Below are 23,618 nucleotides of genomic sequence, written 5' to 3' on the forward strand. Positions count from 1 at the left end.
GCACATGTACCCCAGAACTTAAAGTACAAAAACGAAACAAAACAAAACAAACAAAAAAACTAAATGTAGAGCTATCATATGATTCTACAATTCCCACTACTGGGTCTATATCCCAAGGAAATAAAATCAAAATGTTGAAGGAATATTTGCACTCCATGCAGTGCATGAAGGAATATTTGCAGCATTATTCACAATAGTCAAGATATGGAATTAATTTAAGTGTCCATCAATGGATGAATAAATAAAGAAAATATAGTGTATATATATACTATTTAAACCTTACAAAAGGAGGCAATTCTGTCATTTGCAACAATATGGATGAAGCTGGAGAAAAGTATATTAAGTGAAATAAGCCAAGAACAGAAAAATAAATATTGCATGATCTCATTTATATGTGGAAATCTATAAATGGTGAACAGATAGATGCAGAGAGTAAAATGTTGGTTGTTATCAGGGGCTGGAGGGTAGGGAACTTAGGCAGGTGTTGGTCAAAGTTTACAAAATTTCAGAGAGATAGGAAAAATAAGTTCGAGAGATCTACTGTGCAACATGGGGATTATAACTAATAGCAATGTATTGTATACTGGAAAATTCCTAAGAGCAGAGTTTAAATGTTCTTACTGCAAAAAAATCATGTGAGGTAATGTATATGTTACTTGATTTGATTTAGCCATTCCACATTGTGTACATAGAACAAAGCAACATGTTGTACACCGTAAATGTATACAATTTTATTTGTCAAGTTAAAATTTTTTTAAAAAGGATCAGAGTACTTATATCTGCTACAACATGATGAACCTCAAAAATACTATGCTAAGTGAAGTCAGACACAAAGGTGATATGTTGTATAATTTATTTAACATGAAGTATTCAGAATAGGTAAATCCATAGAGACATATGCAAACTGGTAATTCCAGTGGCTTGGGGGATGAAGGAGTGGATAATAACTGCTTAAATGGGTTCAGGGTTTTCTTTTGGGGTGACAAGAATATTTAGTGACTAGTTAGAGTGGTGGTTGAAAAATATTATGAATATATTAAATGCCACTGAATTTTATACTTTCAATAGTTAATTTTATGTGAATTTTACTTCAAAAAGATAAAGAAACGAGAAAAAAGGGAGGGAGGAAGGGTGGGCAGAGTTTTCATTTTTAGTAATAGAAGCATAACTTGTATTAGACCTATTCTCTCAAGAACTGTAACTGTGAACTCTTGGAAAATATAAAAACAACCATTTGGCACTTCTGAGCTTATTTTTTACAGAAAGTTGAAAATACTGCTCCCACCCTAACAATAAAATATTGAGCAATTTACAAAATTATAATCCATCAGAGAGCTGTCTTTACAGGGCAACCAATTAACTTGAAATCTAAGAAAGTACAAACACTTCCAAGGATAGATAGGATATATGCACTGACTCATCCAACCAGAGTACAAGAAGAAGATATGGTCAACAAATGTGCAACTAAGAAGAATTCAAGGCTGGGCACTGTGGCTCAAATCTGGAATCCCAGCACTTTGGGAGGCTGAGGTGAGCAGATTACCTGATGTCAGCAGTTTGAGACCAGCCTGGCCAATACGGTGAAACCCCATCTCTACTAAGAATACAAAAAAGTAGCCTGACATGGTGGTGGGCACCTGTAACTCCAGCTACTCACTTGGGAGGCGGAGGCAGGAAAATCACTTGAACCTGGGAGGTGGAGGTTGTCGTGAGCCGAGATCGCACTATTGTACTCCAGCTTGGGCAACAAGCGTGAGACTCCGTCTCAAAAAAAAAAAAAAAAAAAAAAAATTTCAGATAAGTTTTGTAACAAATTGTTAAAGGCTGAGGATAGGCTAATGTTAGGATATGAAAACCCTTGTAGCTGCAAACAAAATAGTATTTTGTACTGACTCAGACTCTTCTCCATAGACTTCCACTGGTTGTTATGATAAATGTAGGATACCATGGAAAGCCTCCATCAGCGTGCAGACAGAGGAGCAGGGCACCCATTTGTCACAGAAAGAATGGGGAACCCCACCCTGCATCCTTCTCTAGGGAGCTAAAGCCTGAGGTTGTTAGTGGAAACCCTTTTGTACCCAATGGATAAATGAAGACCTCCCCACTGGGGAAAAGGCAGGAAAACATTTTGTTTCCAGACCATTACAGGTCTCCAATCATAAGAGAGAAGCAGAAATATTGCTCATTTCTTAGACACTAAAAGACAGAGTTTGCTTAAGACAGAGGCACAACCAGGACAAAAGAGAAACTGTGCCTCCCAGTTCCAGGCTTATAAGACCCAATAATAAACAATAACAGTCCTGTACTGAGGAAGAGATGAGAGTGTAGAAAGGAAAGCTCTCTGAGGTTGGGATGCACAGAGAAAGCCCGAAGCTGGAGGAAGAACAGGAACATTTCACAAATATCTCCAGCAAATTAGCCCCCACTCTAAGCACAAGATAATACTAGAGTAATATAAAATCAGTGGTATACTACAGGGAACAATAACAGAGCCCAAACCCAGCTCAACCCCTTACTGAATTGACTTAATTCCCTACAAGAGGAAAGAAGAAAAGGCATGTACATTTCCTGCTATGAATGCTATTTACCTTAATCTATAGGATGTCTGGCTGTCAACAAAAAAATAAGACACAAGAAAGCAAGAAAAGAAAACACACTATTAAGAGATAAAGCATTAAATAAAAACAATCTCACATATGTGGCAACTGTTGGAATTACTAAGGTGTTCAAAAATAATTAAGATTAATATCTTAAAGGCTCTAATAAAAATGGTGGATGACTCAATGAACAGAAGGTGCATTTTAGCAGAAAATGGAGATATAAGAGGGTGACAAATGAAATAACAAATAGAAGACACAGTAAATGAGATGAAGAATGCCTCTGATGGGCTCAAGAGCAGGCTTGACACAGGCAAGGAAAGAATCAGTGAACTTGAAGATGTATCAATAGAAATTACTCAAGCTAAAAAAGAGGAAAAAAGTTAGAAACAACAACAACAAAACACAGAATAGAGCACCCAGTAACTGTGGGACAATATTAAATGGCTAAGAGGTATATAATTGAAATCCCAGAGAGAGGGGAGAGAACAAGGCAAAATATATGTTTGATGGAGTAATGGCTATTAGTTTTCTAAGAAAATAATGAAGAACACCAAACTATAGATTCAAGAAGTTCAGAGAACCATAAGCAGAATAAATATCCTGCATAAACATCCATCAAACACACACACACACACACACACACACACACACACACACACACACCCCTAGATATATATTATTTAAATTGTGGAAAACCAAACATAAAGAAAAAAAACCTTGAAGACAGCCAGAAACAAAAGACACATTACATATAAAGGAAACAAGATAAGAACTACAGCAGACTTCTTGTTTAAAACTATGCAAGCCAGGCAATAAGACAGTGACATCTTAAAAAAACAAAACAAAACAAAACAAAAATATCCCAACACAGAATTCTATATAAGAGAAAATATCCTTTAAAAATAAAGGAGAAATAAAGTGCTTTTTGGACAAACGAAACCTAAGAGACCCACACTACATGAAATGAACTTTTAAACAGAATAAATATCCTGCATAAAAGAAGTTCTTCAGCCAGAGTAAATATGATTATAGCCAGAAATTATATATGTGGAAAGAATTTAATATCTCCAAAATGATTACAGTTCAGGTAAATATAAAGACATTTACCATCACATTGGGATGAGGGGAAAAAAAGACATTATTGTTATTTTTATTCTAAAAGATAACTCAGAGTCTAAAGCAAAAAGATAACTTGGTTCCCCAAGGAGAAATGTATTGTAATTTAGTATATATAAAAGAAAATGTTATAATAATAACAAAAAAATTGAGGGAGGAACTAGGAATATACTGTTATAAGGTTCTTGTGCTATTGTTAGAAGGTAAAGGGTGATTGATTAAATATGTATATGTGTAAAATCTAGGCTAATCTCAGAAGCTTCAAGATGGCCGACTAGAGGGTTCTAGTACATTCACCTCCTTCAAAAAGAGGAAACAAAATAGTGAGTTGATAATCATGCTTTGACTAAATCATCTAAGATTGAACACTATAATTCAACAGAGAAGCTAAAGGAAACACCTAAAGCAGGGAAGGAGAGGGAAGTAAAGCAGCCAGCTCAGCTAGGATTGGCTGGGACCTGGAAAGGTTCCCTAATGTGTGGACTCCTGCAATCCTAGCCAACGAAGAGAGCTTTGATCCTCACTGGCCCTGAGACTAACAGAAGGAGCTGCCTAGAGAATGCACAATGGCATTGTCCCATAGAGTGAGCTCACACTCAGTCCCACACATCCCCTGAGTCCTAAGCTGCTATGGCAAGGTGCTATTTTGAGAACCCAGTCCCTACCAGACTGCATCCTGCCCTGAGGCCCCACAGCCCATACATCTTCACATCCCTGGAGCCCCATTGACATCCTTTATCCACAGCCACCACTGTGGCTTACTGCTACCACCAGGTCCATGCTCATGGACAGGGAGAATCAATATTGTGAAAATGGCCATACTGCCCAAAGAAATTATAGATTCAGTGCTAGTCCCATCAAGCTACTATTGACTTTTTTGGAGAATTAGAAAAAAGTGTTTTAAATTTCATATGGAACCAAAAAAAAGCCCAGATAGTCAAGACAATCCTAAGCAAAAAGAACGAAGCTGGAGGCATCATGCTACCTGACTTCAAACTATACTACGAGGCTACAGTAACCAAAACAGCATGGTACTAATACCAAAACAGATATATAGACCAATGGAACAAAATAGAGACCTCAGAAATCACACCACATAAGGGATGTGAAGGACCTCTTCAAGGAGAACTACAAACCACTGCTCAAGGAAATAAGAGAGGACACAAACAGGTGGAAAAACATTCATGCTCATGGTTACGAAGAATAAATATTGTGAAAATGGCCATACTGCTCAAGTAATTTATAGATTCCATGCTATTCCCATCAAGCTACCATTGACCTTCTTCATAGAACTGGAAAAAACCATCTTAAACTTCATATGGAACCAAAAAGAGCCCGCATAGCCAAGACAATTCTAAGCAAAAAAGCAAAGCTGGAGGCATCATGCTACCTGACTTCAAACTATTCTACAAGGCTACAGTAATCAAAACAGCATGGTAGTAGTACCAGAACAGAGATATAGACCAATGGAACAGAACAGAGGCCTCAGAAATACCACCACATATCTACAGTCATCTGATCTTTGACAAACCTGACAAAAACAAGCAATGGGGAAAAGATTCCCTATTTAACAAATGGTATTAGGAAAACTGGCTAGCCATATGCAGAAAGCTGACAGTGGACCCCTTCCTTACACCTTATACAGAAATTAACTCCAGATGGATTTAAGATTTAAACATTAAGACCTAACACTATAAAAACCCTAGAAGAAAACCTAGGCAATACCATTCAGGACATAGGCACAGGCAAGGACTTCATGACTAAGATGCCAAAAGCAATGACAACAAAATCCAAAATAGACAAATGGGATATAATTAAACTCAAGAGCTTCTGCACAACCAAAGAAACTATCATTAGAGTGAACTGGCAACCAACAGAATGGGAACAAATTTTTGCAATCTACCCATCTGACAAAGGGCTAATATCCAGAATCTACAAAGAACTTAAACAAATTTACAGGAAAAAAACAAACAACCCCATAAAAAACTGGGCAAAGGATATGAACAGATATTTCTCAAAAGAAGACATTTATGTAGCCAACAAACATACGAAGAAATGCTCGTCACTGGTCATTAGAGAAATGCACATCAAAACCACATTGAGATACCATCTCACACCAGTTAGAATGGTGATCATTAACAAATCTGGAGACAGCAGATGCTGGAGAGGATGTGGAGAAAAGGAACACTTTTACACTGTTGGTGGGAGTGTAAATTAGTTCAACCATTCTGGAAGACAGTGTGGTGATTCCTCAAGGATCTAGAAATAGAAATTCCATTTGACCCAGCAATCCCATTACTGGGTATATACCCAAATGATTATAAATTGTTCTATTATAAAGACACATGCACACGTATGTTCATTGTGGCACTGTTTACAATAGCAAAGACCTGGAACCAACCCAAATGCCCATCAATGATAGACTGGACAAAGAAAATGTGGCACGTATACACCATGGAATACTATGCAGCCATAGAAAAGGATGAGTTCGTGTCCTTTGCAGGGACATGGATGAAACTGGAAACCATCATTCTCAGCAAACTGACACAAGAACAGAAGACCAAATACTGCATGTTTCACTCATAAGTGGGTGGTGAACAATGAGAACACATGGACACAGGGAGGGGAACATCACACACTGGGACCTGTTGGGGGTTGGGGAGGCTAGGGTAGGTAAAACATGAGGTGAGGAGATTGGGGAGGGCTAACATTAGGAGAAATACACACATGTAGATGACAGGGGATGGATGCAGCAAATCACCACGGCATATGTAACAATCCTGGCCGAGCGTGGTGGCTCACGCCTGTAATCCCAGCACTTTGGGAGGCTGAGGCGGGTGAATCCTGAGGTCAAGAGATTGAGACCATCCTGGCCAACATAGTGAAACCCTATTTCTATTAAAAACACACAAAAAAATAGCTGGACATGGTGGCACATGCCTGTAGTCCTAGCTACTTGGGAAGCTGAGGCAGGAGAATTGCTTGAACCCGGGAGGTGGAGGTTGCAGTGAGCTGAGGTCACGCCACTACACTCCAGCCTGGTGCCTGGTAATGGAGTGAGACTGTCTCAAAAAAAAAAAATCCTTCATGATCTGCACATGTACCCCAGAACTTAAAGTATAATTTTAAAAATTAAAAACAAAATTTAAAATATCCAGAATCTATGAGGAACTTAAGCAAATTTACAAGGAAAAAAACCCCATACAACCCTGTCAAAAAGTAGACAAAGCATATGAGAGACACTTCTCAAAAGAAGACATTTATGTGGTCAAAAACCATGAAAAAAAGCTCAGCATCACTGGCCATTAGAGAAATGCAAATCAAAACCACAATTAGATACCAACTTACACCAGTCAGAATGGTGATTATTAAAAAGTCAAGAAACAACAGATGCTAGTGAGGCTGTGGAGAAATCGGAACACTTTTACACTGTTGGTGAAAATATAAATTAGTTCAACCATTGTGAAAGACAGTGTGGCAATTCCTCAAGGATCTAGAACCAGAAAAACCTTTTGACCCAGCAATCCCATTACTGGGTATATACCCAAAGGAATATAAATCATTCTACTATAAAAATGTATGCACACGTATATTTACTGCAGCACTATTTACAATAGCAAAGACATCGAACCAACCAAAATGCCCATCAGTGATAGACTGGATAAAGTAAATGTGGTACATATACACCATGGAATACTATACAGCCATAAAAATGAATGAGATCATGTCCTTTGCAGGGACTTGGATGAAGCTGGAAGTCGTCGTCATCAGCAAACTAACACAGGAACAGAAAACCAAACACCTCATGTTCTCACTCATAAGTGTGAGTTGAACAATAAGAACACATGGACACAGGGAGAAGAACAATACACACCAGGACCTGTTGAGGATTGGGGGGTGAGGGGAGGGAACCTAGGTGACAGGTCAATAAGTGCAGCAAATCACCATGGCCTATGTAACAAACCTATGTGTGCCTATGTAACAGACCTGCATGTTCTGCACATGTATTCCAGAACTTAAGGTAAAATTTTAAAAAAAGATAATGTAGTATATATACAAAATGGAATACTTTTCAGTTATAAGAATGAAGTCCTGTCACTGGCAGCAACATGGATGGAACTGGAGGTTATTATGTTAAGTGAAATAAGCCAAGCATAAACAGATACATATTGCATATTCTCACTTATATGTGGGAAAAAAGTGGATTTCCTGAAGATAAGCTGATGGTTACTAGAGATGGAAGGGTGGCAAGGAGGATGAAGGGAAGTTGATTAATGGGTAAAACTATAAAATTTAATAGAAGAAATAAGACATTGTTTGATAAATCAGTAGGATGAGTATAGTTTATAGTAACTTATTGTATATTTCAAAATAGCTAGAAGAGAATAATTTGAAACTTATTGTATATTTCAAAATAGCTAGAAGAGAATAATTTGAATGTTCCTAGCATAAAGATAAAAGAAATATTTAAGGTAACAGATATCCCAATTAAACTGATTTGATTTTCATAAATTATATGAATGCACTAATTATCATGATTAGCCCCCAAAATATGTATATGTATTATATATCAATTTAAAAACTAAAATTAAAAAAAAAAAGAAAAAGTGGGCCAGGCGCACAGTGGCTCATGCTTGTAATCCTAGCACTTTGGGAGGCTGAGGTGGGCAGATTGCTTGAGGTCAGGTATTTGAGACAAGCCTGACCAACATGGCAAAACGCTGCCTCTACTAAAAAAAAAAATACACAAAACTAGCTGGTCATGGTGGCATGTGCCTGTAATCCCAGGAGGGATTACTCAGGAGGCTGAGGCAGAAGCATTTCTTGAACTGGAGAGATAAATTCAAGCTTCTCTTGCAATGAGCCGAGATTATGCCACTGTGCTCCATCCTGGGCAGCAGAGTGAGACTCCATGTCAAAAAAAAAAAGGAAAAAGTGGACTTCAAAACAAAAGGTGTTATCAGAAGTTAAAAAAAGATATTTTGTTATAATAAAAAGACAAATTAATCACAAATACAATAACCATCAATAAAAGAACTTCAAAAAATTAAAAGAAAACAAAAAACACAAAGAGCTTCAAAATTTATTAAGTAAAATCTGAGTGCTAAAGAGAGAAATAGGCAAACTGGAAATTATAACGCCATTATTTCAGTAATTTATGAAATAACTAGACACAAAAATCAGTAAGACTATGAAAGATCTGAAGGACCATTATCAACTACCTTGATATAATATATATTTAGAGAACACTACGAAAACAGCAGAATACACATTCTTTCAAGTGCACATGCAACATTCAGCAGGATAGACCTCAAGTAAGTCTCAATAATTTTTTTTTAAATTAAAATCTTAAAAAGTATGTTCTTTAACCATAAAGAAATTAAACTAGATAACAGTAACAGTAAGATATCCAGAAAGTCCCAAATATTTGGAGAGTAAACAATATATTTCTAAATAACCAACTGGTCATATAAGAAATTACAAAGTAACTTGGAAAATACGTCAAACAAAGCTGTAATGAAAATACAATATATAAAAATGTGAGGGATTCATTAAAAGTCATGCTTAGATTGAGGAGATTGATAGCTTCTTTATTTGTCTTGTTTAAAAAGAAAGGTTTAAAACTGATTTTTCAAGCTTAAGAACTTAGAAAAAAAGTAAATTAAATTAAAAGCAGGTAAAAGGAAGAAAATAATAAACAGCAGAAGTCAATGCAACAGAAAACAGGAAACAATAGTGAAGATTAACAAAGCCAAATGTTGTTTCTTTAAACAGATTAATAAAATGAATAAACTCCTAATAAGACCAATCAGGATAAAAAGAGAGACAACACAAGTTATCAATATCAAAAATAAGAGGTTATAATGCTACAGATCCTACAAACTTTTAATGATTAATTCATGCTATAACTCAGGTGAAGCTACCCAGCACAAGTTCCTGGAAATAAGCAACTTGTCAAAATTGATACAAAAAACAGAAAATCTGAATTGCCCTATATTGATTAAAGAAGTGCAATTCACAATTTTAAAAAAATCCATCCACAAAGAAAGCTGCATCAAACATATAAAGTACATGGAATAAACCTAACAAAATATGGATAAAACCTGTATGGAGAAAATTATCAAAAATAATTGAACATTAAAGAAGACCTAAATAAATATACATATATCTTAGTAGGTGTGTATGTATGATATCTCATTATCTTTTTAAAAAAAGGTTCTCCAAGGCCAGGCACAGTGGAGGCCATTTCGGAGGCCAAAGTGGGCAGATCACAGGGTCAGGAGTTCAGGACCAGCCTGGAAAATATGGTGAAACCTTGTCTCTACTAAAAAATATAAAAATTAGCTGGGCATAGTGGCAGGCACCTGTAGTCCCAGCTACTCAGGAGGCCAAGGCAGGAGAATCACTTGAACCTGAAAGGCAGAGGTTGCAGTGAGCTGAGATCGCACCACTGCACTCCAGCCTAGGTGACAGAGCGAGACTCTGTCTCAAAGAAAGTTCTCTAATTTTACTACATTCCAGTTAGAAAATTCTTTAATACCTTAAAATACTTATTGAGACTAGGTTTGTGACCTGGCAGGTGGTCTGTTTTTATAATCTGCCATGGGTGCTGACCTATATCCTTTAATTGTACCTTCTCTACTTGTTGGAAGCAGTTTTCATTGTATATCTACTATGTCATTTGTTAATTATGTTAAAACATTTATGTCTTACTAATTTTTTTGCCTGTTAGTTCTCGTAACACACATACTAATTTGAAAAGGAATCAGATTAAATCATCTCATTTTAATTTTGAACTAGTCAACGTTGTAATTCTGTTTTTAGCTGTATTTTGAAACTGCTAACATGTTAATAGTTTCTTAAATGGTTCATAGTGGTTGTATGTATTTGGTAAATTGATTTTGTTTTAAATAACTGTATAGTAACCTATTCTCTAAATAATTTTCATTTTAAAGCAAATATTAATTTTTAATCAATAGGGATACACCAGCTTTCTTCTGGCTATTTGTCCAGCTCACTTTTTCCCTTCAATTTCATTCTTTCTGTGTCCTTTGGTTTTAGATGTGTCTCTGGTAAACAGCATATGAAATCTGAAAATATTTTTACTAAAAAGTTGAGTTCATTTATAGGTTTATTGTGATAATTCACAGATTTAGATACATTTCTATGAGTTTATTTTGTTTTTTCCATTAAAATGCTTTTTTTCTAGGCTCATTCCCAAACTCTACAGGAATGACTGAGTTTTTAAATGGCCTTTTCTCTCTTTCTAATTTTAGAAGAGAATATGTCTTTTTTGATTAATAATTTTCCTTAAATTTTAACATTATTCTTGATATTTTTCCTTATGAATGGTCATTTAGATAAGTACTGAATTGTAGTTTTTAGTTATTTCCTCTTAACACTTACTCTTTCTTTGTTCTCTGTCCTCTATTGTTGCTTTTCAGTTTCATTTACTTGGGAGGCAGACCCTCAGGTGGAAATGTTTGTATAAAACACTTATTAGATAGTACTAGGGAGATCAACATCTGTGGAAGGGAGGAGAAAGAAACAGGATTGGACAGAAGGAGAAGCTGAGCTGCAATATAGACCGTGATGGCCTCAGAAAACTGGAGGGAGTGCTGAAGCTGAGATGGCTCTTAAGAATTCTCTCAATTTGAGACAATGAGATTGAGCTTTTTACTACTGGACTGATCACAGTCATTGGATGCTGGCTGTTCCTGTAAGAAGGAATGACCTTGGGAAAAACAGTTTTACTCAGCTGAAATACTTCCCAAACAGGGCTGAAAGGTGAGAGCCTTTTTCCAGCAGTATACCAGCAGGTTGAGAGTTAAGTCCTACACTCCTGAAGAAGGACCTGGATGACAAAGCATGATATTTACAAAGCCCATCCCTTGTGCTGCTGAAATTCACTTCTTTCATAAGTGTTCTGGAAGTAGATCCTCCGGAATTCCAGTGGACTTCTCTTCCTAGAAGAAATCCAGTTTTGTGGGAAAAACAATGTCTCCCACCACTGCAGCTGGCCTCAGAGTCACAGCTGAGTCACAATCTTCTTCCTCTGCACTATCCATTTTAGATTTCTCTAATCTTTAGCTAGCACCTCTGCTGATTGGGTGGCTCACTCAGTCACCATGAGGGGTCTGAGCCCCTGATCACTGTGCCCTTCTCAAGCTGAGGTAGCCGTCTTGCCCATTTATCATCAAAATTGGACAAGGAATTCCCAAAAAGGCACTAAAGTGGATCTCCTACATGCCCCACATATTCCTCCATACTCCCATTTTGTACCAGCAATCCTACCTCTTCTAGATGATCAGGCTCAATTACTCCTGACAAGATGGTTAACTCTTCTTGCTTGCTGATGCTTTGCCACAAGAAATAGAATTACCCTGGTCTTGATCATAGTTTATAGTTAAATGGAAGTCTTCTTATGAACCCTGATGGAAATATCACCCATTTGGGAACCCACAGAGCCAATAATTTTGGCACAAGAAGTACAAATTCCCTAGGTGGTAAGGTTGCCAGATAAATTACAGGATGCCTAATTAAATTTCAATTTCGGATAACCATTTTTTAAAGTATAAGTATATTCCAAATATTAGGTGGGACATACTTAAAAATTTGTTTACCTGAAATTCAAATTTAACTGAGTTTTCTATATTTTTATTTGCTAAATCTATGCCCACGCTACTAGCTACATCACTGGAAATGATGCTAAAGAGGGTTCCTTGGTTCTCAGATGCTGGGTTAACTTCTGAGCTGGCACTTCTGTTGTGCCTTTATAAGGCAATTTCATCACTCTTTTGGGAGTGACAGAACCAGTCAATAATCATGGGTCCCTCCTGTACTTTTTCTATGAAGTGGGTCTTTTGGTCTGATGCAATGTTGTATGATATCCTGAGCTATGGATCACACTCTGTAAGTCCTCAAATAGTGGTGCTGGTTGAGTCCTTGAAGGTGGAAAAGGGAAATTCATCCCCAGACTATTTATTTATTTGTGTCAAAGTGAATTATTACCACTTTCAAGGGGTAAAGTTTCCAAAGTAGTAAATTTGACATCAAGTGACAGGCTTATCTCCTCAGGAGATACTACTGTTGGCAGATTGGACATTAGGCAGTGTCAATAGCTAAATCAGCCTTGGTAAGTGGGAGCGTGTGCTGTTGAGCTCTTACATAGACTATACTGGCCACTATGGCTGCCACTTTATTGGTGCATCTAGGGTGACAGCTTTGGTGTATCTGATGACAGAGGATGACTGCCATCAGCTTGTTGTAATTCCATCTACTTGACTATTCAGCTTCATTCATGATGGGTGTTCTCTGATGGACACTAACATGTGATACAAAGGCCTTCAGTCTGTGCCTACTCCCATTTGTCCCATCCACATGTCTCTACCCTAGGCTTCCCTGACTCTCACCTTCTAGTCTTTTTCCTTCCAGACTCCTGATTATTTGGCCAAGACATTTGTCACTGCTCATGAGTGTTTGTATAATTAAAGCTCACTAAATTCATGACAGTGATTTCCTCATGACAGTGGAGATGAATGGTAAGTGGGATTAGGGGTTGGAGGTTAAGAAACTTCAATTTTATGTACAAAGTTTTATTTTTATTTAAAAACAGACTTATAGGAAAAAATGACAAAATGGCAATGAGAGTAAATCTATCATTTTGTCTCTGGATTTCACTGGACAAAAAAAATCCAAGAATAGGGATTTCCCCCCCATCATGGTCATTGTCATCAAGGCAGTCAGGATGAATGGAAAAAAAGAACACACCTAGGAGACTGAGGATGCATTTTGGCTTTTTACCAAACATATCACCTTTGAAAAATTGATTTATACCTCTGGCTGTCACTTTTCTTGTCCATAAGTCATAGTGACCAAGGCTCTATCAGACCCAGTATTAGATAAATACATCTGTGGATTTCTATGTACTATGCTTCTATGGGAATGCCTGGCTGTATATTAGGGCTATAATATTTTTTCTTAGATATGGTATTTGATTTTAAGGAGCTATGGGATCACACTGATGAAGAAACAGATAAAGAAATTGGTATATAATAGAATATTCAAATCTAAAGGAAAATGTGATCTTGCCATTTTCCACAACATGGATGAGTTTGGAGGACATTATGTTAATTTAAATAAGCCAGACACAGAAAGAAAAATATTACATGATATGAAATATGATATGTAGAATATATGGAATCTAAAAAATAAGGAAATGTACACAGAGAGGAACAAAACAGTGGTTACTAGCAATGTGGGATGGAGGGACAAGGAAAGGAAGATATGTGGGTCAGAGGATACAAGTAGAGGGGAATAGCCAAGATGGACCGCTAGACGCAGCTAATGTGCATGGCTCCCACAGAGAGGAACAGAAGGGGTGAGTACAACACCTTCAGATGAAACATCCAGGTACTTATATTGGGACTAATCAAGAAAACAACTTGATTCATAAAGGATGAAGGAAAGCAAGACAGGATAATGGCCCACGTGGGAGTAACAGGGATCTTCCCTGGCCCAGGGAAGTGGTGAGTGAATGAGCAACTCAGAAAACCACACTTTTCCCACATATCTTTGCAATCCTGGGGCCAGGAGATCTTGCAAACCACTCCACCAAGCCCTTCAGTCTTTAGTCTGATAGTGCTGTGTGCAGTCTCAGCAGAGTAGCCACTCAGGCACATGTGTAGACCCTGGAGCCTTAGATACTCGGGCTTTCTAGCAAACATAGCTGCAGCTGTAGCAAAGTTGGAGGTTAGACTCCCATACATACCCCTAGGAAAGGGGCTAAATCTAGGGGGCTGAGCAGCAATGGCCCATAGGCCCCTACTTCCACAGCACCTCACAAGATAGGACATGCTGGCTTGAAATTCTAGCCAGCTACTAGTAGTGGCATTGCACCTCCCTAGGAAGGACCTCTTGGGGGAAGGGTGGGTCACCATCTTAGCATTTGGGTCACTTAGATATTTCAGCCTTTGGGCTTCAAAGTGTGTGAGGCAACCGGGGGGACCCCCAGCACAGCACAGCTGCTCTACTAAAATATGGCCAGACTGCTTTTTCAACTGGGTTCTGATCCTATTCCTCGTCACCAGGTGGGAAATCCCAATTGAGGTCCGTAGCCACTTCCTACAGATGCCTTTGGGCCAGCCATAGGTCTGTACCTCCCTGGGACAATGCTCCCAGAGAGGGGGGACAGGTTGCCATTTTTACTGTTTTGTAGCCTTCACTGATGGCACCTCCAGGTTCTGAAAAATCTTGAGATGACTAGGGATCCCCAAGCATACTGCAGAAGTCCTATGGAAAAGTGGCCATACTATTATGTGGGTGGCCATTCCCCTATCTCCTCACTGGGCAGGTCCTCCAGGCCCGGCCTCCAGCCACTCACCACCAGAGTTATTGAGCCATTATCTACTCAGCAACACCCTAGAGCCTCCAGGGGCAACTGAAAGCTTCTCTGCCACTGCCTCTGCAGTAGAACTGTCCTTGCCACCCTCAGACTAACAAAGAAGGAAAGACCTTAAGTTCCTTATCCACACCTCCAACAATCTGCAGTCAACCCAGGGAAAGGAGGCCAGTCTGTCTCCCACAGGTCCTACACACTCCCTATGGCTCATCACCAGACAGGGAACCCCTGGCTTGGCTCCACAGCACAGACCCTCCATCTTGGGCTCATTGTACTGGGTGATTGCTGACCTAAATCTCTCCATGCTGTTGCAGGGGCCCCCAGGAGTCAAGCAAATGACACTTGACCACAACTGCTACTAAGATCCCTTCCTCTGCTGCCTCTAGCTGGGGAAAGAACATAAACACTGAGATCACCCCAGAGCTATAGTGGGCAGCCCAGGAGTGAATTACAGCAGCACTTAATGGGGAGAGGAACCTACATTTTTAGAGCATTGAGAGGGAACATGGCTCTTCACCTATGTGAAGAAACATAGGTGAGCCACACAACCAAGCAAGAGTGTATCAACTGAAAAATATGCTACATGCTGGATCACACCCCAAAGCTTCAACACCAAAAATACCTCAATAACACCCCCACTCTGAAACCAGACATAAGAAGTCAGCTTCAAATTAAGACCAAATATTCGTCTGTTTTCACACTGCTGATAAAGACACCCAAGACTGGGAAGAAAAAGAGGTTTAATTGGACTTACAGTTCCACATGGCTGGGAAGGCCTCAAAATGATGGCAAAAGGTGAAAGGTACTTCTTACATGGCAGCAGCAAGAGAAAATGAGGAAGAAGCAAAAGTGGAAACCCCTGCTAAACCCATCAGATCTCATGAGACTCATTCAGTACCATGAGAATAGTAGAGGAAAGATTGGCCCCCATGATTCAGTTACCTTCCTCTTGGTCCCTCCCACAACACATGGAAATTCTGGGAGATACAATTCAAGTTGAGATTTGGGCGGGGACACAGCCAAACCATATCAGAAATGTGTATGGTCTGGTGAAAACATCCAGAAAAGAAGTCAATCCACACTGCAGTTAAAGGAATACCCACATCCAGAGATGAGAGAGAACCAATGCAATAACTCTTGTAACTTGAATGGCCAGAGTATCCTATGTTCTCCAAACAACTGTACCTGTTCTCCAACAAGAGTTTTTAAGCAGGCTGACTGGGCTGGAATGACAGAAATTGAGTTCAAAATGTGGATAGGAACAAAGATCATCAAGATTTAGAAAGATGGCAAAACCCAATCCAAGGAAAGTAAGAATCACAATAAAGTCATATAGGAGGTGAAGGATAAAATAGCTGATATACAAAAAACCTAATGGGTCTGACAGTGCTGAATAACACAATACAAGAATTTCACAATGTAATCACAAGCATTAACAGCAGAATAAAGCTGAGGAAAGAATTTCAGAACTTAAAGACTGGTTTTCTGAAATAAGACTATCAGGCAAAAATAAAGAAAAAAAATAATAAAAAGAAATGAACAAAACTTCTGAGAAGTATGGGATTATGTAAAAAAGCCAGATCTTCAAATCACTGGCATCTCTGAAAGAGAGGGGGAAAAAAGCAAACAACTTGGAAAATACATTTCAGGATATTGTCCATGAAAACTTCTTCAACCTTGCTAGAGAGGCCAATGGTCAAATTCAAGAAATACAGAGAATTCCTGCAAGATTCTACACAAGATCATCCCCAAGACACATAACTGTCAGGTTTTTCAAGGTCAAAAATGAAAGAAAGAATGATGGAGAAACCTAGAGACATCAAAAAAGACAAGGAAGGGCATTACATAATAGTCAAGGTTCATCCAATGAGAAGAAGATGACCTAACTATCCTAAATACATATACACCCAACACAGGAGCACCCAGATCCATAAAGCAAGTTCTTGGAGACCTACAAAGAGACATAGACTCCCACCCAATAATACCGGGAGACTTCAACATTACACTACCAGTATTAGATCATTGAGACAGAAAATTAACAAAGATATTCAGAACCTAAACTTAGCATTGGACCAAATGGATCAGAGACCTTTATAGAATTCTCCACCCAAAACAACAGAATATACATTCTTCTCATTGCCGCATGACACATACTCTAATATTGAACCACATAATTAGACATAAAACAATCCTCAACAAATGTAAAACAACTGGAATCATGCCAAATATGCTCTTGGACCACAGTACAGTAAAAATAGAAATCAACACAATGAAAAGTACTCAAAACCAAACAATTATATGTAAATTAAACAACATGCTTCTGAACGACTTTTGGATAAACAATGAAATTAAGGCAGAAATCAAGAAGTTCTTTGAAAATGAGAACAAAGTTACAACATACTATAGAATCTCTGGGACACAGCTAAGGCACTGTTAAGAGGGAAATTCATAGCACTAAATGCCCACATAAAAAAGTTAGAAAGATTTCAAATTATCAACCAACTTCACAACGGAAAGAATTAGAGAAGTATAAACAAATCAACCCCAAAGCTAGCAGAAGATGAGAAAAAAACAAAAATCAGAGCTGAACTGAAAGAAATCAAGACATGAAAGACCATTCAAAAGATCAATGAAGAGGAGGACTCAAGATGGCGCTGTGAGAACAACCCAGGATTGAGGCTCTCGCTGGATGCGCGGAGTAGGTGAGTCAGGGACGCATTTCCAGACGAACCTTTGTTGCCCACAGAACAGGGAAATTCCCAGATATAAAACAAACGCGGGATGCCAGCCAGAGATCTTGACTGGTGTAGTCAGCAGCCGGTGCGGCCGCAGCCCGCGCTGGAGCGCAGAGGCGATTCACAGAGGTCCGCACAAAAGCGCACTGTTCCGGGTGCCCTGTTGAACTGGCAACCTGAGACCTGAGAGGGCTGAACTTGAGACTGAATGGGACTTGAACAGTGAGCCAGCCCAGGACAAAGCGTTAGGGGTAGCGCAGTGCGACAAACAAAACGGGATTCCAAACGCTCGCTGTTAGGAGGTTACCTTAAGGCGCAGCTCCATGCGGGAGGGGCGTCCGCCATTACCGAGGCAATCAGCCCCTACTGAGGTACACGCCCATTGCTGACGCAGCCTGCCGTTGCCGAGGCAACCCAGTACAACAGAGAGACTCCGCCGCAGGGCGGAGCCCGCGGCTGCAGGGCGGAGACTGCAGAAACAGGGTAAACCTCACACCAGCAGGGCGGAGCCCCGGCAGGACAAGACTGCCTCCTAGCTGGGCAGGACAACCCGGCAGACACTCAAAGATAAAGCACCAACCCCTTCAGAAAGAGCAGCTGAGAAAAAAAGGGCTTTTTTTGAGTTCTGTTGCAGCAGAACTAAACATAGCAGCCTAACAGCCCTGAATGAATATCAGAGTTCACAGCTCAGCACTTGAGCTACTATGAAGTACGGACTGTCTCCTCAAGCAGCTCCCTGACCCCTCTATATCCAAAAGACTGACATTTGGCAGACATCATTCTGGGACAAAGATAGCAGAAAAAGAAACTGGTAGCATCCCTACTGTTCCGCAGCTGCTATAGGTATACCCCAGACAAGCAGGGCCTGGAGTGGACCTCTGCAGTCGTACAGCAAAGGGGCTAGACTGGTAGAAGGAAAACCAAGTAACAGAAATACTTCATCATCAACAATCTGGGGGTCCACCCAGAGACCCAATCGAAAAGTCAGCAACTACACAGATGACAGGTGGATAAATCCACAAAGATGGGAAGAAACCAGCGCAAAAAGGAGGAAAACATCCGAAACCAGAACACCTCGCCTCCTAGAAAGGAACAAAACTCCTCACCAGCAAGGGAACAAAGCTGGATGGAGAATGACTGTGACGAAATGACGGAATTAGACTTCAGAAGGTGGATAGGAGAAACTTTTGTGAGCTAAAAGAACATGTTTCAATTCAATGCAAAGAAACTAAGAACCTTGAAAAAAGATTCGAGGAAATGATAACAAGAATGGATACCTTAGAGAGGAATATGAATGAATTAAAGGAGATGAAAAACACAATACGAGAACTTAGCGAAGCATGCACAAGTTTCAATAGCCGAATTTACCAAGCAGAAGAAAGAATTTCAGAAGTCGCAGATCAACTCAATGAAATAAAACAAGAAACCAAGATCAGAGAAAAAAGCGCAAAAAGGAATGAACAAAGTCTCCAAGAAATGTGGGACTATGTGAAGAGACTAACCTACGTTTGATAGGAGTACCAGAATGTGACGAAGAGAATGAATCCAAGTTGGAAAATACTCTTCAGGACATTATCCAGGAAAATTTCCCCCACCTAGCAAGACAGGCCAACACTCAACTGCAGGAAATACAGAGAACACCACAAAGATATTCCGCAAGAAGAGCAACCCCAAGGCACATAATCGTCAGATTCAACAAGGTTGAAATAAAGGAGAAAATACTAAGGGCAGCCAGAGAGAAAGGTCGGGTCACCCACAAAGGAAAGCCCATCAGACTCACAGCAGATCTCTCGACAGAAACTCTGCAAGCCAGAAGAGAGTGGGGGCCAATATTCAACATCCTTAAAGAAAAGAACTTTCAACCCAGAATTTCATATCCAGCCAAACTGAGCTTCAGAAGTGAAGGAAAAATAAAATCCTTTGTGAACAAGCAAGTACTCAGAGATTTTGTCACCACCAGGCCTGCTTTACAAGAGCTCCTGAAAGAGGCACTACACATAGAAAGAAACAACCAGTACCAGCCATTCCAAAATCACACTAATTGCTAAAGAGCATCAACATAATGAAGAATCTACAACAACTAACAGGCAAAACAACCAGCTAGCATCAAAATGACAGTATCAAATTCACACATAACAATACTAACCCTAAATGTAAATGGACTAAAAGCACCAATCAAAAGACACAGACTGGCAAATTGGATAAAAATCTAAAACCCATCAGTGTGCTGTATCCAGGAAACCCATCTCACATGCAAGGATACACAAAGGCTCAAAATAAAGGGATGGAGGAAGATTTACCAAGCAAATGGAGAGCAAAAAGAAGCAGGAGTTGCAATTCTCATCTCTGATAAAATAGACTTTAAAGCAACAAAGATCAAAAGAGACAAAGAAGGCCATTACATAATGCTAAAAGGATCGATACAACAAGAAGAGCTAACGATCCTAAACATATATGGACCCAACACAGGAGCACCCAGATACATAAGGCAAGTTCTTAAAGACTTACAAAGAGACTTAGACTCCCACACAATAATAGTGGGAGACTTTAACACTCCACTGTCAATATTAGACAGATCAACCAGACAGAAAATCAACAAGGATATCCAGGGCTTGAACTCAGACCTGGAGCAAGCAAACCGGATAGACATTTACAGAACTCTTCACCCCAAATCCACAGAATATACATTCTTCTCAGCACCACATCACACCTACACTAAAATCGACCACATAATTGGAAGTAAAGCACTGCTCAGCAAATGCAAAACAACTGAAATCATAACAAACAGCCTCTCAGACCATAGTGCAATCAAGTTAGAACTCAGAATTCAGAAACCGACCCAGAACCGCACAGCTTCATGGAAACTGAACAACTGGCTCTTGAATGTTGACTGGATAAACAACGAAATGAAGGCAGAAACAAAGAAGTTCTTCGAAACCAACGAGAACAAAGACACAACATGCCAGAATCTCTGGGACACGTTTAAAGCAGTCTCTAGAGGAAAGTATATAGCAATAAGTGCCCATATGAGAAGAATGGAGAGATCCAAAATTGACACCCTATCGTCAAAATTGAAAGAGCTAGAGGAGCAAGATCAAAAAAACTCAAAACCCAGCAGAAGACAAGAAATAACTAAGATCAGAGCTGAACTGAAGGAGACTGAGACACGAAAAACCCTCCAAAAAATCAATAAATCCAAGAGCTAGTTTTTTGAAAAGATCAACAAAATAGACACACCACTAGCCATATTGATTAAAAAGAAAAGAGAGAACAACGAAATAGATGCAATAAAAAATGATAAAGGGGAAATCAACACAGATTCCACAGAAATTCAAACCATCATCAGAGAATATTACAAACAACTCTACGCACATAAGCTAGCAAACATGGAAGAAATGGATAAATTCCTGGACTCCTGTGTCCTCCCAAGCCTAAACCAGGAGGAAGCTGAAACTATGAATAGACCAATAACAAGGGCGGAAGTCGAGGCAGCAATTAATAGCCTACCACACAAAAAAAGCCCAGGTCCAGACGGGTTCACAGCCGAATTCTACCAGACACACAAAGAGGAGCTGATACCATTCCTTCTGAAACTATTCCAAATAATCCAAAAAGAAGGAATCCTTCCCAAATCATTCTATGAGACCAATATCATCCTGATACCAAAACCCGGCAGAGACCCAACAAGAAAAGAAAACTTCAGGCCAATATCCATGATGAACATAGATGCGAAAATCTTCAATAAAATATTGGCAAGCTGATTGCAACAGCAAATCAAGAAACTTATCCATCATGATCAAGTAGGATTCATCCCGGGGATGCAAGGCTGGTTCGACATATGCAAATCTATAAACGTAATTCACCACATAAACAGAACCATAAACAAAAACCACATGATTATCTCAATTGACGCAGAGAAGGCATTTGACAAAATTCAACAGCCCTTTATGCTAAAAACCCTCAATAAACTCGGTATTAATGGAACATATCTCAAAGTAATAAAAGCTATTTATGACAAACCAACAGCCAATATCATACTGAATGGGCAAAAACTGGAAGCATTCCCTTTGAAATCTGGCACTAGACAAGGATGCCCTCTTTCACCACTCCTATTCAATATAGTACTGGAAGTTCTAGCCAGAGCAATCAGGCAAGAAAAAGAAATAAAGGGTATTCAAATAGGAAAGGTGGAAGCCAAATTGTCTCTATTTGCAGACGACATGATAGTATACCTAGAAGACCCCATCGCCTCAGCCCAAAAACTCCTGAAACTGATAAGCAACTTCAGCAAAGTCTCAGGATATAAAATCAATGTGCAAAAATTACAGGTATTTGTCTACACCAATAACAGACTTAAAGAAAGCCAAATCAAGAACGAACTGCCATTCCCAATTGCTACAACAAGAATAAAATACCTTGGAATACAACTCACAAGGAACGTAAGGGACCTCTTCAAGGAAAACTACAAACCACTGCTCAACGAAGTCAGAGAGGACACAAACAGATGGAGAAACATTCGTTCATGGTTAGGAAGAATTAATATTGTGAAAATGGCTATACTGCCCAAAGTAATTTACAGAATCAATGCTATACCCATCAAGCTACCATCGACTTTCTTCACAGAACTGGAGAAAACCACCACGAACTTCATATGGAACCAAAAGAGAGCCCGCATAGCCAAGTCAATTCTAAGCAAAAAGAACACAGCGGGGGGCATCACACTACCGGATTTCAAACTATACTACAAGGCTACAGTAATCAAAACAGCATGGTACTGGTACCAAAACAGAGATATAGACCAATGGAACAGAACAGAGGCAACAGAGGCAACACAACCTATCTACAACCACACAATCTTTGATAAACCTGTCAAAAACAAGCAATGGGGAAAGGATTCCCTGTTCAACAAATGGTGTTGGGAAAACTGGCTAGCCATGTGCAGAAAGCAGAAACTGGACCCCTTCCTGACACCTTACACTAAAATTAACTCCAGATGGATTAAAGACTTAAACATAAGACCCGGCACAATAAAAACCCTAGAAGGAAATCTAGGCAAAACCATCCAGGACATAGGAGTAGGCAAGGACTTCATGAACAAAACACCAAAAGCATTGGCAACAAAAGCCAAAATAGACAAATGGGACCTAATCAAACTCCACAGTTTCTGCACGGCAAAAGAAACAGTCAATAGCGTGAATCGGCAACCAACAGAATGGGAAAAAATTTTTGCAGTTTACCCATCTGACAAAGGGCTGATATCCAGAATTTACAAAGAACTCAAACAGATTTACGGGAAAAAAACAAACAAGCCCATTCAAAAGTGGGCAAAGGATATGAACAGACACTTTATGAAAGAAGACATATATGAGGCCAACGATCATATGAAAAAATGCTCATCGTCACTGGTCATCAGAGAGATGCAAATCAAAACCACATTGAGATACCATCTCACGCCAGTTAGAATGGCGATCATTAAAAAATCTGGAGACAACAGATGCTGGAGAGGATGTGGAGAAAAAGGAACACTTTTACACTGTTGGTGGGAGTGTAAATTAGTTCAACCACTGTGGAAGTCAGTGTGGCAATTCCTCAAGGCCTTAGACATAGAAATTCCATTGGACCCAGCAATCCCATTACTAGGTATATATCCAAAAGGCTATAAGTCGTTCTACTATAAGGACACATGTACACAAATGTTCATTGCAGCACTGTTTACAATAGCAAAGACTTGGAATCAACCCAAATGCCCATTGATGATAGACTGGA

The 23,618-nt window shown here is 39.3% G+C and overlaps 1 protein-coding gene across 8 annotated transcripts in view; it reads right to left on the reverse strand.

Annotated features, from left to right (window-relative positions):
• The window catches only part of CATSPERT (catsper channel auxiliary subunit tau), a 250,019-nt gene that overhangs the window by 87,488 nt on the left and 138,913 nt on the right, over window positions 1-23,618 (reverse strand). For 2 of the 8 annotated variants that reach the window (XR_013519035.1, XR_013519034.1), the window contains exon 14: window positions 1,658-1,764. The exons of the other annotated variants lie outside the window; for them this stretch is intronic. The gene's annotated coding sequence lies outside the window, so the exon portion shown is untranslated. The remainder of the gene's footprint in view (window positions 1-1,657; window positions 1,765-23,618) is intronic. 8 annotated transcript variants of the gene reach the window in all.

The sequence above is a fragment of the Callithrix jacchus genome, chromosome 6, assembly GCF_049354715.1.
Source record: "Callithrix jacchus isolate 240 chromosome 6, calJac240_pri, whole genome shotgun sequence".
Classification (NCBI taxonomy): Eukaryota; Metazoa; Chordata; class Mammalia; order Primates; family Cebidae; genus Callithrix; species Callithrix jacchus.